This window comes from Carassius auratus, chromosome 8 (genome assembly GCF_003368295.1).
Source record: "Carassius auratus strain Wakin chromosome 8, ASM336829v1, whole genome shotgun sequence".
Taxonomy (NCBI): domain Eukaryota; kingdom Metazoa; phylum Chordata; class Actinopteri; order Cypriniformes; family Cyprinidae; genus Carassius; species Carassius auratus.
In genome coordinates, this window is record NC_039250.1 from 23,190,851 (window position 1) to 23,203,764 (window position 12,914).

The 12,914-nt window shown below is 36.2% G+C and overlaps 1 pseudogene; it reads right to left on the minus strand.

The window, feature by feature from the left end:
* Positions 1-2,913: 2,913 nt before the first annotated feature.
* LOC113107707 (guanine nucleotide-binding protein G(t) subunit alpha-2-like) lies at positions 2,914-9,200 on the minus strand (annotated as a pseudogene).
* Positions 9,201-12,914: the final 3,714 nt, after the last annotated feature.

The following is a 12,914-nucleotide window of genomic DNA, read 5'->3' on the forward strand; positions in this document are numbered from 1 at the left end:
TCTGTTGTCTGACATTCAGGAACCAGCACATATGAGGAGGCCGCAGCATACATCCAGTGCCAGTTTGAGGATCTGAACCGAAGAAAGGACACAAAGGAGATCTACACACACTTCACTTGTGCCACGGACACAAAGAACGTACAGTTTGTGTTTGACGCGGTCACTGATGTCATTATCAAGAATAACCTCATAGAGTGTGGCCTCTATTGAAGCAGAAGGTAAGTGCAGCGAAAGAGAAAAGGGCCTCCAGAAGAGAATATGAGGAACTCAGTGGAGTGTTTTCACAATGTACTTGTTTTTTTTCTAAATGTAGAATATAAAAGCATACATATTGAAACCCAAAGACCCCTGGTAATTGTAAAAGCATGAAATGTGGTCCATTGACATGTGTTTCATATATTTTATCATTATTAATAAGACATGTTTTTTTATTTACAGTTATTCGTGGAAGGTTTCAGTGACTGGGTGTTCCTGGTTTTGTCAGTTTCCTCTGTTGGTGAATAAGCGAGAGAGACTTCCTCCCCACTGCATGCACTCTTCACGCTAAATGCAGTACCTATGCCCGTGGACATTTTGTTCCCATATCATTCTTAATGACAATCTGTTATGGACATTATATCTTTGCCACTTCCTTGTAGTCATTATTTTATTGCCAATACAGCTTCATTCTGTTCATTTTTTGAATCCTCTGTAGGTATTACATAAAACCACTATGCATAGATCATAATCCACAATATACAGTAATATGTGTCAACAAACTAACCTCAGTTGAATCAAATATCTTTTTTTTCTTTTCTTTTTTTTAACACAGCAAGATTATGATCTGAGTGCTTTTAATAACAATGGATCAGTTCTTATGGGAAAGTTAATATTTTGCCAGGTTTTTCATAGCAATTACTTAGCTAACTTATACATTTTCAAGTTTGCACACTTCATACTTAAGAATTATTGGTTTATATTGTGTTATATTATTGTCATACCTTTAGTAATTGACAGCTCAGTCACACAGCAACTGTACACTGTTTATTTTTTCACTCATCAAACATGGATCACTTTATATAACACTTTATATACGGTAACTCACTATGATGGTATTTCTAAAAAGTATCCCAGTAAAGGTGTGAACAAAAGTTTTTCTCACAGATACATCTCTGAATGGTTCAGAAACAATGACTCTCTGTATGGTCAAGACCACATGGGAACAAATGCCACGAAAACAGAACACGATGGCCAGATTTGCATTTTTGGATGGAGTACAGATTTGACAAGACTTGTTTGATGGTGCTTTTGTTTAATCCTTGGATTTCAGTATTTTTAAGCAAACTGACACGATGTGATCTGGTTTTTAATACCTGTATTTAATATGACAAGTGTTGACATAAGTCAGATGTTGCTTCCAGAACATACCAAACAGCCAGAGTTAGCTGCATGTGCAAGAAAGATATTATCCATATATTATGTAAAAAGTATGGTATTCCATTTCCGGTACATTCATGAACTCGGTCTGGATTTATGCATCAACCTGTGATTTCTTTTCTATATTACTGTGCATTATTTTATTTAAACTATTTCAGCTATTCGAAACATGAAAAGTGCAAATGAACAACTAACTTTAATGAGAGCACTGAATCACTAATATGCTAATAACCTGGTTTGTTTAATAATAATAAAACAACTTTTATTGAGTATTATTTAAAATCTGTTTTGTTTTATGCACTTGTCTAATCATATGTAACTCTCCAAAGTATAATGTCAACAATTGCTACAGTTTTGAGAAAATTCATATATTATCAAATTACCTTTGTTAAGGAAACACATAGTATATGCATAAAAAATGATCAGAAAAAGATCTACAACACTTGGGTTGAAAATAATCTTTTAATTTTAGTCCAACGAGGAAGTTGGACTAATAATAATTGCATTATTATTGCATTATTATTAATAATTCTGACTAATAATCATACCAAAACGTATTTCATTTGTCTTGTTTTAATGAGACTTTTTATCTGATCTAATTCTTCAAATGTGTAATTGCCATTTTTGGATCTTTTATATCCTACTATTCCAGTTGTTTCTCTGAAGGTGCCTGTGACTCTAAATATGTATATATGGTGTAGTCTCACAAATTTTTCAATATCTTTACTACTCATTTCTGCTGTCATGAAGACACCTCTTTTTGATAATATAATACTCTTAGCAAAAAGAGTGTTTTGTACTCTGGTTCATTCAAAATTAGCTCTGATACCAAGGGTCTGTGTTTTAAAATCCCAATTAAAACAATTAAGGTCAGTGTTTTGAGAAGGTGCCACAATTACAGTAGCACTAATAGCCAGCCATTTGCAGCACACGATAGTAATTCAACACCAGCAACCAGTGAAATTGATGCAAGTCTTTATTTCATGTGCCTACATTAACATTCCAGAACATCTCCACGAATTCATAACTCTGGTTTTAAACAAAGCAACGTGCCATTCTAGAATTTTCACTTGTTACTGTAACACTGTATCATAAATATATAGATGTATGTCTCCATATACATTTTATATAGAATCTTTTTTCCTACTCTTATTTACAAAACATACTGCCCTACTGTATTTGGGCTGAAAAAGAAACGTCTTTCATATATTGTGTGAGCTGGCAGACTTCAAACAAAAGTTTGAATCTCTCAAAAGGAAACCAGATGCTGTACATATAAGAATGTTTCTAATTGCTACCAAGGGATCTGATAGGGCCCCACTTCAGTTTCTTTGATACAGCATCATTTAATTGCATTATATTTACTTTTCTTTTTCTGGAAATGAATGGAGAAAAAAAAAAACATCTAACAGTGAAACCTCTATAAGGTTTAACATTAAACACATTGAGAGGAAGCTTCTCCACAAGCATCCAATAACTCATAGCATCAAAGTCCCCTTTCTTTGGTAATCCTTCTCTCGTCTCTACTAGTGGTTTGACAGGGCAGAGTCCATTAGTCTAATCTGGATCTAGTCTCTGAGGGTTGGTTAAGTTTTTTGAGGTTGTTTTTTTGGCCGGGGATCCACTGACCACACTTGACTGCTTGCTGTAGAGTTCACCTTTGTGCCACTGTGGATATTCTTTTGTTACTGTAGCAACTTCGCCAGAGTAAATCCAATCGTGCTGGTGGGGATAGGGCAGAAAGATCTGAAAAGAAATGTTTTAAAGTCAATTATTAAAAAAATTATTGTTGAAATTATTTTATAGAACACTCTGAAATCCATCTGCACTGGAAGTCTGGAAGTGTTATGCCATCTAAATATGTTTACTACCATGGACCATGCTGATGTTAGAAGTATAGATAATAAAAAAACTACTACTACTGAAGTGATGGGAGTTATTTACTTATATAATGTTTCGTTTGCATCCAGTGTAGATGGAGTAAGAATCTGCTTTGCAATTTTAGGGAACATACCTTTGAAAAGTAGATTGTGTTTAGAAGAGACCGCAGTCCTTAAGGTTTTCTTTTATGATAATATCTGTCACAGCGTTGAACACGATCTCGACGTTCTTTGTGTCCGTGGCACAGGTCATGTGTGCATAGATCTCCTTCACTCCCTTCTTCATGTTCAGATCTTGAAATTGAGTCTTGATGTAGTTGCTGGCGTCTTCATATGTGTTTGGACCTGTAAAATCAGGATATTCAGCATCATATTTGCTAGGCATATTGTTAAGACTGTTGTACATTTGTATTTACAGTTCCATTACCACCAAGTGTTTGCTATGAGGTATGATGGTCATACTGTTGAAGATGAAAAATCATTTCATTATTTACTTCTTATTTACTAATCATTTAATTTATTTACTATTTACTTTATTTATCTTCTGTTGAGAGGAATTTCTGAAGAATATTCTGATGACTATTTCAGTATAATGATGTGATTGACAAGTTACACAATGCAAAAGCAAAATAAAAGATCCATACCAGCCGTAGGGAGCCACACCAGAAGCATACTGAATTTAAATCATGATTCATTATGCACTGGTACCCATTGTGAACAGTTGAATAGTTCATTGAGTTTATTAAAAAATGAAATATTCAAAACAATTATTCATTTGTCTCATGAATGTGCCAAGGAGAGCTACAGCAAGGGCAAATCAAGATTACCAACTTAAATTAAATTACAGTTTAACGGTGGTGTGTTTATTTTTATCGAGACCTCACTCACCATCATAGTCAGGAAAACAGATACTCAGGTGGACTTTCTTGATCTTCTCCTGGAAAAGATCTTTCTTGTTGAGGAAAAGCACAATGGAAGTTGTGGCGAAGAACCTGTGGTTGCAGATACTGTTGAAGAGATGGAGACTCTCATGCATGCGGTTCTGGGGGAAACGTGGAAAATAAGAAAACGGTATAAGTTGAGATGCACTGGTAATGCTTAATAGAGCAGCATCAAGTCCATCGATTGGTCTCTGTGATATTTGTTCTTTGCTGATTAAAAAGATGTGTAAGGACTGCTCTCCACTCTGCAATGCCATTGAAGAACAATTTGTGGTTCCACAAAGAATGTTTCAGTGAGGCAATTTTTAAAAGAACCATTTTTCTTAGTGTGAAGAACATGTTAAGAAAAACTCAAAAGAACCTTATTCCTCTATAAAGAATCTTGTTCAATCAAAAGATTCCATAGATGTTAAAGGTTAAAGATGAGCACTTACCACTTCATCATCTTCTACCAACACCATGTCATAAGCACTCAGGGGCTCCACAGAAGATGATGCAAGTCACTCCTTCGAAACAATGAATCCATTTCTTCCTCTCTGACCTCTGGCCACCCACATCAAACATCCTGCAGCCCAGTGAAAAACCATGAAACGGTTTATTCAAAATCCTGGTTCTTTTTACTCTAGTTACACAAGAACCTGAATCTCTCACATGGACAGTGACAAGTTTTAGGTCTTCTTGGGTTTCTTTACACTAGCAATTTTTGTGGATATCAGTTTTAACATATAGAGTATGCATAACAGTTGATTCAATAACATTAGCCATGTAAGACACACCTGAAGTGGAGCTCTTTGCAGGAGAACTGTTCCTCAATGATACCAGTAGTCTTGACTCGAGATCTCAGCACATCCTGCTCAGTGGGGAGGTAGTCAGGTTTGCAGATTCTGTCCATTTCGCTCAAGTAGCTGTTGGAGATAAGCCATACATTTACAGGACACACCTTAACTGTCCATTTGCGAAAGTCCTGAAAATCTCCAAAGCATAACAACTCTGTACTGTAGGGGGGTCAGTTTAGGCTCAAGCTTAATTAAACATACCTGATCCAGAAAATCAAGCCCTTCAGGATTATTTGTAAACTAAAGGCATGTTTGTTGAAGCAGGGTTTGAACTAAACTCTTCAGGACTGCGACCCTCCAGAAGTTCTAAGCCCTGGTGTACTGCATTCCCATAACACAAAGGGAATTATGCCCAATGTAACCACATCCTCAGGTGCCAATGAACTGTAGGTTTTGCTGTCCCTGTTGAGTGTTGTACTCACTATCCAGCAGAGTCGTTCAGCTGGTACTCAGCAGCTCTGTCAAATGAGGCCTGCACACCAGAATCCTTCCATAGCCTCTTGATGACGTCTGCCAGCTCTGGAGGCATGGAGCCCTCCTCAATGGAGTCAGACAGGTTCTGGAGCTTCTGACCATCCTCCTGCATGAGACAAAGAAATGGGGCACTGTTAGCCATCATGCAGTGAGTTATTATTTCTTTCTATTATTTAATTAGTCATGCTAAAAAAAGGAAGTAGCAACATATCTTTTCTTCCTAACTGTGACATAAATCCAAGTGTAATGGATTATCGAAAATGTTTAAAAAAGTAGAACCAAAGACTTGGTTCTATGCATCAGTTGTTGAATTGATTTTAAGATGTAGAGTTTGCAGGGGCAGGGTTTAAGCGATCTACAGTAAATGATTGAAGAAATCTGGTATCAGCAGAAAAAAAGTCTGTCGATTTCGATTAGCCACTAATATACAGTACACCCTTTAAAGGTAAGGAAGGGTGCAAACTTTTGTACCTTTTTTTCTAGAGAGTGTAGATTGTGAACAGTTCATCCATGCATAATGTTTAATTTTTAAAAATGTAAAAAAAAAAAGGAAAGGAAAGGGTGAATTTTATTTTCATGTCAAAATTGTGCATGTTGTGTGTTTCATTGTGTGCGTTTTGTTGGCATGTGAATGTCTAGGCACTAATCATTGGTCTTTTTGTGTTTCAGAGATGTTTTGCAGACCTGTGCTGCTGGTGACCCATAGTTGATGTCCAACATCTCCATGCCTCTGATGATGGCCAGAGCAGATTGCAGGATGTTGCCAAAAATAATAGATCGAAACTCCATTTGTTCTTCTTTTGTATAACCACCTTGATGGAGAATTCTTGGGGGAACAACAGAGTGTTTTGATTAATGTTTTGAAGTACTGTACATACAGTACATGCAGGACAGGCTTCACATTCACTACCATCTGCTGGTAATGCATTAGATTACACTCTTAAAATAAAGGCGCTTAACAGGTTCTTCAAAGCGATTGCCATAGAAGAACCAATTTTGGTTTGACAAAGAACCATTCAGTCAAAGGTTCTTTAAAGAACATCTTCTTAACTTTTCATAATCTGAAGAACTTTCTTTCACCTTCTTCTTCTTTTTTTTTTTTTTTTTTTGTTAAACAAAAAGGTTCTTCTATGGCACCATGAAGTACCTTCACTTTTAAAAGTGTTCAAGAGGTAAAACATTGTATGCCCATCAATTGTTAAATAAAATTTCAACTAGAATGCATGGATGAGATTTGACTTTCACTTTAGGTTGGATAAAATATATATCTGGAATTCTGTGCTTCCACAGCCTGTAAAGATACAAACAGACTATTCTGAGGATACATTTTGGATGTTGAATGTTTTTTAAACTCACTTCATCTGTTTTACAATGGTGCTCTTCCCTGACTCACCAGCACCTACAAGACAGAAAGAAAAATATGATGTACAACAATATATGAGCAACAACAGAAAAAACGAGGAGCCCTCAAATGCTCTTAAACTGAACTTCAGACAATCTCCATGGCTAAATTCCCTCTATGATGGTTAGCTTTTAAAACTGCTAGTAAAATTCACCACATAATTACAAAGCCACAGCAAGTAACACACTGAATTAAATGTGAAGTTTTGAAGCAGAAAGAATGAAATAGTATTTTCCTGTAAAACATACTCCAATGATTTTCTAATCATTTTTACAGTATACATGATGTTTACTGTAGGTCTTATGTATTCCATAATGCCTGAATTTTGTTATTTGAATTGATTATTTTCTGCTCTATGGATTTTGATTTTCATAATGAGGACAATGTTAAGCGGTAGACGATCTGTTAAGAATAAACTTATAGATTGTCATTGATGGCCAGGTCAGAGAAAGGCTCTTTAACCTGCTTATAAAGTGACCCAATTGGATTTGTGTTAGGGAAAGCCTCTCAGAAGATCACTGACATTTGATTCGTCTTGGAGCTTCAGTCAGTCCAGGGCAAGGGGGTGGGGCTCAACCATCTCCCATGGCAACTGTCACTCTTACGTGTTCTTTACTTCCTAAGTTAATGCTAGCCGTAAAGAGAACATGCATCATCCCAGTTGCTCCATTCTAATGCTTAGTTTAGCAACTATATTAAATTATGCTGTCTACTTTCTAATTATCAGGTGTGAACGCATATTAGTGCTATTACCACACCCTTTTTGCTTTTATTGTGCAAAAAAAGTAAAAACTAAAAGTGATTTGCTTATTTATTGAGAAAACTAATTTCGATTATTTACTACACAGGGATGGAAGAGTAAGTATCTATAATAAGTTTAACTTCTAATTAAGTATTTTAATGTTGTTATTATTATCTGAGAACAGCAGGTTATGAACTTCCTGTGCAGACAGGAAGTGACTTGTCAAGCTGGTCGGTGATTTGCTGAAATGGCTCACTGATGTAAGGTGTCTTGATGTAATAAACTGTTGGGAGCACTCAGACTGGCCTCCTTCGCTTTCCATTTCCATTGGAAGATAAACTGAACCTGAGCTTAAGAGGATCGGGGCTTAAATCATCACAGTAATCGGATTCTGGTCTTATTGTCAATATGCCACAATTCAGTGTTCCTCGCGTTGTGATCTTCTAAGGCGACTTCTTTTGCAGTGAAAATGTGGATGTGTTGCTGAAGTCAAGCAGGAACTGAACAGTTTAAAAGCCAATTTAATATAAACTTTCAATCAGACAGATCATTCATGTTAAAAATGGTTAAGAAAAAGAGTTCAGAATGGTACAGAAAAATGGTTCAGAAAAGAGCTGATGTGCGTCACTTAATTCACATGCAAATTCATCTGAAATGCATTAGCACTTGCTAGTGTTGTAAATGCCATCAAATAGGTGTTATGTGGTGCAAAATGGCTTAATCACTTGTAAAATAAAAATGTATGTAATCTCTGTTGTTTTATTTAAGTCAAACATGACAACTGATTACAATTGTTACTTTTATAATAGAATTACATGACGTCTTGTAAATCAGATTTGTCTTAACGCTCTACCTCAGTGCTTCTATAACTCTTAATCCCTGAAAACAACACTTTTTCATAGTGTTGACCATTCACTTTATTCTGTTCGATCAGTCATCAAGGATGCATATATCTTATGTTCAGAAAAAAACTGAAGTTCTTTTAAAATGCTAAGATCTGCAGCAACTTCTTCCAAAGTACTATAGTAGTGACCACCTGTTGCAGGCACAAATGTACAGACAGCATAAGAAGCTCATTCTGGATGTAGAATCTCTTAACTCAGCACCAGTGGACTGAGGAATCTAACGAACACCAATTTCTTACCCAGCAGCAGAAGTTTGACAGTTTTTGCTTCTTTATCTGCATCTTCCTGGAGCTGTTTTTCCAGCTCTTTGGACTTCTTGGCCATTTCCTTATCCTCTGCGCTCGCTCCGCTACCCATCTCGTCGTCTGACGCTTCCCGGTCAAGTTCCTCAAGGTAAGAAATTTTGCCGGCTTCCCCTGTGCTTTGCGGAGAAAGAAATGGATACAGGCAGCCCTGTACTTTGGATCACCTGGCAGGAGGAAGGTCGCAAAAGTGTTGATTCCTCTGTGACTGACCTACCTCGGGATGGACGAGTGGATAGAGACAGGCAAAGAGACTGAAGCGGAATGCCCTGCTTCCTCCTTTGGTCGCTCTATCCCCTCTAATTCCTCCTTGTCCACCTCAAAAGTCTTAGCTTAGGATTGGGGAGGGCTTTGCTGATCTTCCTGTGTGAACCAGCCAATCCTATTAGATCGGCTAACAAGGACAGAAGTGAAGGTTGTAAAAATTAGGACCAATGCTTCTAGTGAATTAGCTTTTGACATTGATCAGATGATAATGTGTGATCAGTTGGGGCTTGTTTGGATTTGTGGCTGATATGATGAAGCTTTTGTGTGTTCTAGAACTGCTTCACAATATCTGAAGTTTTAGAAAAATCAGCTTGAGCTGTTGCAGTAATATGCATGTATAAAATCTGCTTCTTCTTCAGAATTTTTAGATCATTGGCACCACAAAGTCAACAATTTTCTTAACAATATTTCAGTCGGTTAAACTTTGATGTTGATTTAGTTCTTAGAGGTCATAGGATGAAGGGTTTTGCTCTTGTCCTTGGTGGACTTTTTTTTTCTTGACACGTGTATAGCATTCTCCATTTGACACACACACACACACACACACACACACACACACACACACACACACACACACACACACACACACACACACACACACACACACACACAGCTTCATTTGTTATGTAACCCCAAGCTTGGGGGTAAAGTAGGAGAGCTTACAGGTCAGTGTGTCTTGTTTCCGGGAGATGGGAGTGGGAAAGTCAGCGCTGAAGTTGCCATCCGATCACCGTTCTCTTCTCTAACATCATCTTTGAGCCCACTGAATTGAACTTTATCTCCTCCACCCACTGCACTTAAGAGAATGAATGTGCATTAACTGTCCACTATAACTCATCAATAGTATTTATTCTCATTGGGCTGTGAAAACTGATTTATTTTTATCCTGGCTTAAAAGCTTGTATTAAATGATTCGATCTACCTGATTCAACTTTTCATATACATCCAACATTAGACAGTTGGTTCATATTTATTTCTGTGTGTATGTCTTTGATGTGAAATAAACCAATTTCATTTGGTGGTTTTGTTTGTCAATTTTGAATAGCGACATAAACTATACTTTTAATGGAATGTCCCAAGGATTAATATAAAAATTAGCTCTTGCAAACATGTGTTTATTAAAGCAAATCTCTAAATAGAAAAAACAAGTAGGGTATCATTTATGCCATGCTTATGAACAATGTATATTATTATTATTTTGTGTGTGTGTGTGTGTGTGTGTGTGTGCATTGCTTCGATTTAAGTTTAGCAATGATGCATCAGCCAATGCATTATTAAGGAAAATACATAGAATAATTATTTAGTTGTCATGCACAAAATGTACAATTATTACCCCTGGCTAAACATTTAAAGAATTAATAAATTAGTTTTCATAGCATTGTTATTAATATTTAGGAATGTAAAAATCATCAAAAAATCTCATCAAAAGAGATTCATCTAAAATTTTACACTTATCTAAAACCAGAAACATATCAGACCTTCCCACTCGTAGCGCATGCTGCTTCCCCAGATGGATGATGGGAAAGAAACACTTCTCTGTGAAAGCGAGATTTCAATCCACGTCACTTTAGGTAAGCAGATTTTTTCTTACTGCTTGTGGCAGGTTGTGAGCACCCAAATCCCTAAATGCTTCCAAGAGGAATATAGCAAGCTAATCATGGTGTCCTTCTCTTCATCAGAGCCAATCTCATTAGGGTTTCTGTGGTCCAGGCCTGCCTCTAACACTCCAGCACGGCTTACTAGCCGAGGCCCTCGTGGGTCAGGGTGGCTGACAGTGGACTGGGATTGTTTTAGATGGTTATTTCCATCTAAAGTATATGTTATACAGCATAAAAATTATTGAGTTGAAAATTGCATTACATAAACATATTTTTGACTTTTCCCTTCAGGCTGTATAAATTGCTCAATCCAGCATGCAAGTTGTTTTAATCCTGATTATGCATAAACAGTGTTGTCACCATTTTTCATGCTAATATTAATGCACTTCAATTCAATAAATATGGGACAGAGACTGGTGCAGGAGAATCTCAACCCTTTCAAACGGAATAGCTAAATGCATGCTTTTGCAGAGACCTGATCTGATCTGCATTCAAGACTGACACAGATTTTAAAAAGCATGAGCGGTTTTCCTAGTGGAAGGATTTTTTTAATCATTAATGACTCATTCTTGCACTCTTATAAAGGTGTAGTGTGTACAGTTCGCCTACAGTCTCTAGTAGGATCACTATTGGTCATCGTACAGTGCTTGTAAAAAATAATGTCTTAATAGATGGTTGGTATTTTTTTTTTTTTTTTTTTTTTTGCAAATAATGTTTTTTATATGTTGATTTACAGTAATATTGATGTTGGTATTTTTTTTTTTTTTTTTGGTATTTTATTTAATTTTTTGATTCAATCTTGCAAATGAAGGTGTAATGATAAAATCTCCATATTCATCCGGAAGAAGGAGGTGGGAACCGGCGCACAATCAAAATGAAACTTTAATAATTAAAAAGAAACACAAAACACTGACAATTGGTGCGCTCAAAACACAACTAAACGCCCAGGCCTGGTCCTCTCTCGTCCTTCACTATCGTCGCTCCAGTTTTATATCCTTCCATCTCCTACGTGGGACTCGAGACCGGCGGTGGGACGCAGGTGTGGCTGATTTCCCAATCATTCCGCCGGCCTCACTCCTGTTCCCACGTCCCTCGGCCCCGCCCCACTCGCCACAGTAGGGTTAGGGTATCCTTGAACAAACATGAACGCATCACTCTCAGTTTCCACAACAGTGAGGTGTAAGCTAACACTTTAATGCCCTCTACCTGATATACACATTAGTGTAGGAGAAAGAAAATCTTAACAGCCATCTCTTCATAATTCAGAGTTAATATACTGATTTCATCTTAAGACCATTATGTACTGTAACTTAACTTGGCATAAAACACTTTTTTTTTAATGCATGGTATAATATAAAGTAAATTTTTCACCTTTGGTTCTGAATGAAAGCTAATACTAAAGTTTCCAGGGCCCATTGGAGCTGGATTTTTACCATGCTGAAATGTCCAGTCAGCACAGAGACAGAAAGATTCTTTTGTTATGTAAAGACCCCTCGCTGTACATTGCTGATGAGGGTCAGTGTATGCTGTCACTAGCATTTCACAGGCATTCTCATTATGTAAAAATGAGCAGCTCATGAACTGAATTGGCTGAATTTGAATTGCAGTACCTGTCAAGATGCAGAATTAGGCAGCAAATTAGAATTTAGGTAGAATTAAATTAAAATGTATTATTTTTCAATAATACAATTTTAATAACATTTTTCATGAATACAATATTGCACACACACCACTGGCATATGTTGTCTGTGCAATAATGTATTCATGAAAATTTATATTTTCAGTAACATTACTCGAAATCAATACATAAGTTTGTATGTAAATATGTGTGTATATAATACATATACATTATGATGCTCATAATGTAACACAACATATGCCATATTTTCTGTAACATTAGATGATATTAATAATCAATAAATAAGTTTGTATTTAAATATTTCATTATGTTTAATGAACTTTAATTTCAAGCTCACACACATACATATAATGCACATATATGATGCTTAAAATATAATTATAAAATATAACTGTTTGAATAATATGCATTATAAAAAAATGTAAATCTTCACTTAATCCGTTATGAAAAAAATATTTGGGAATAAAAATATATAATTAATAGTTCAAATCTATATAATTATGTTTTGTTCG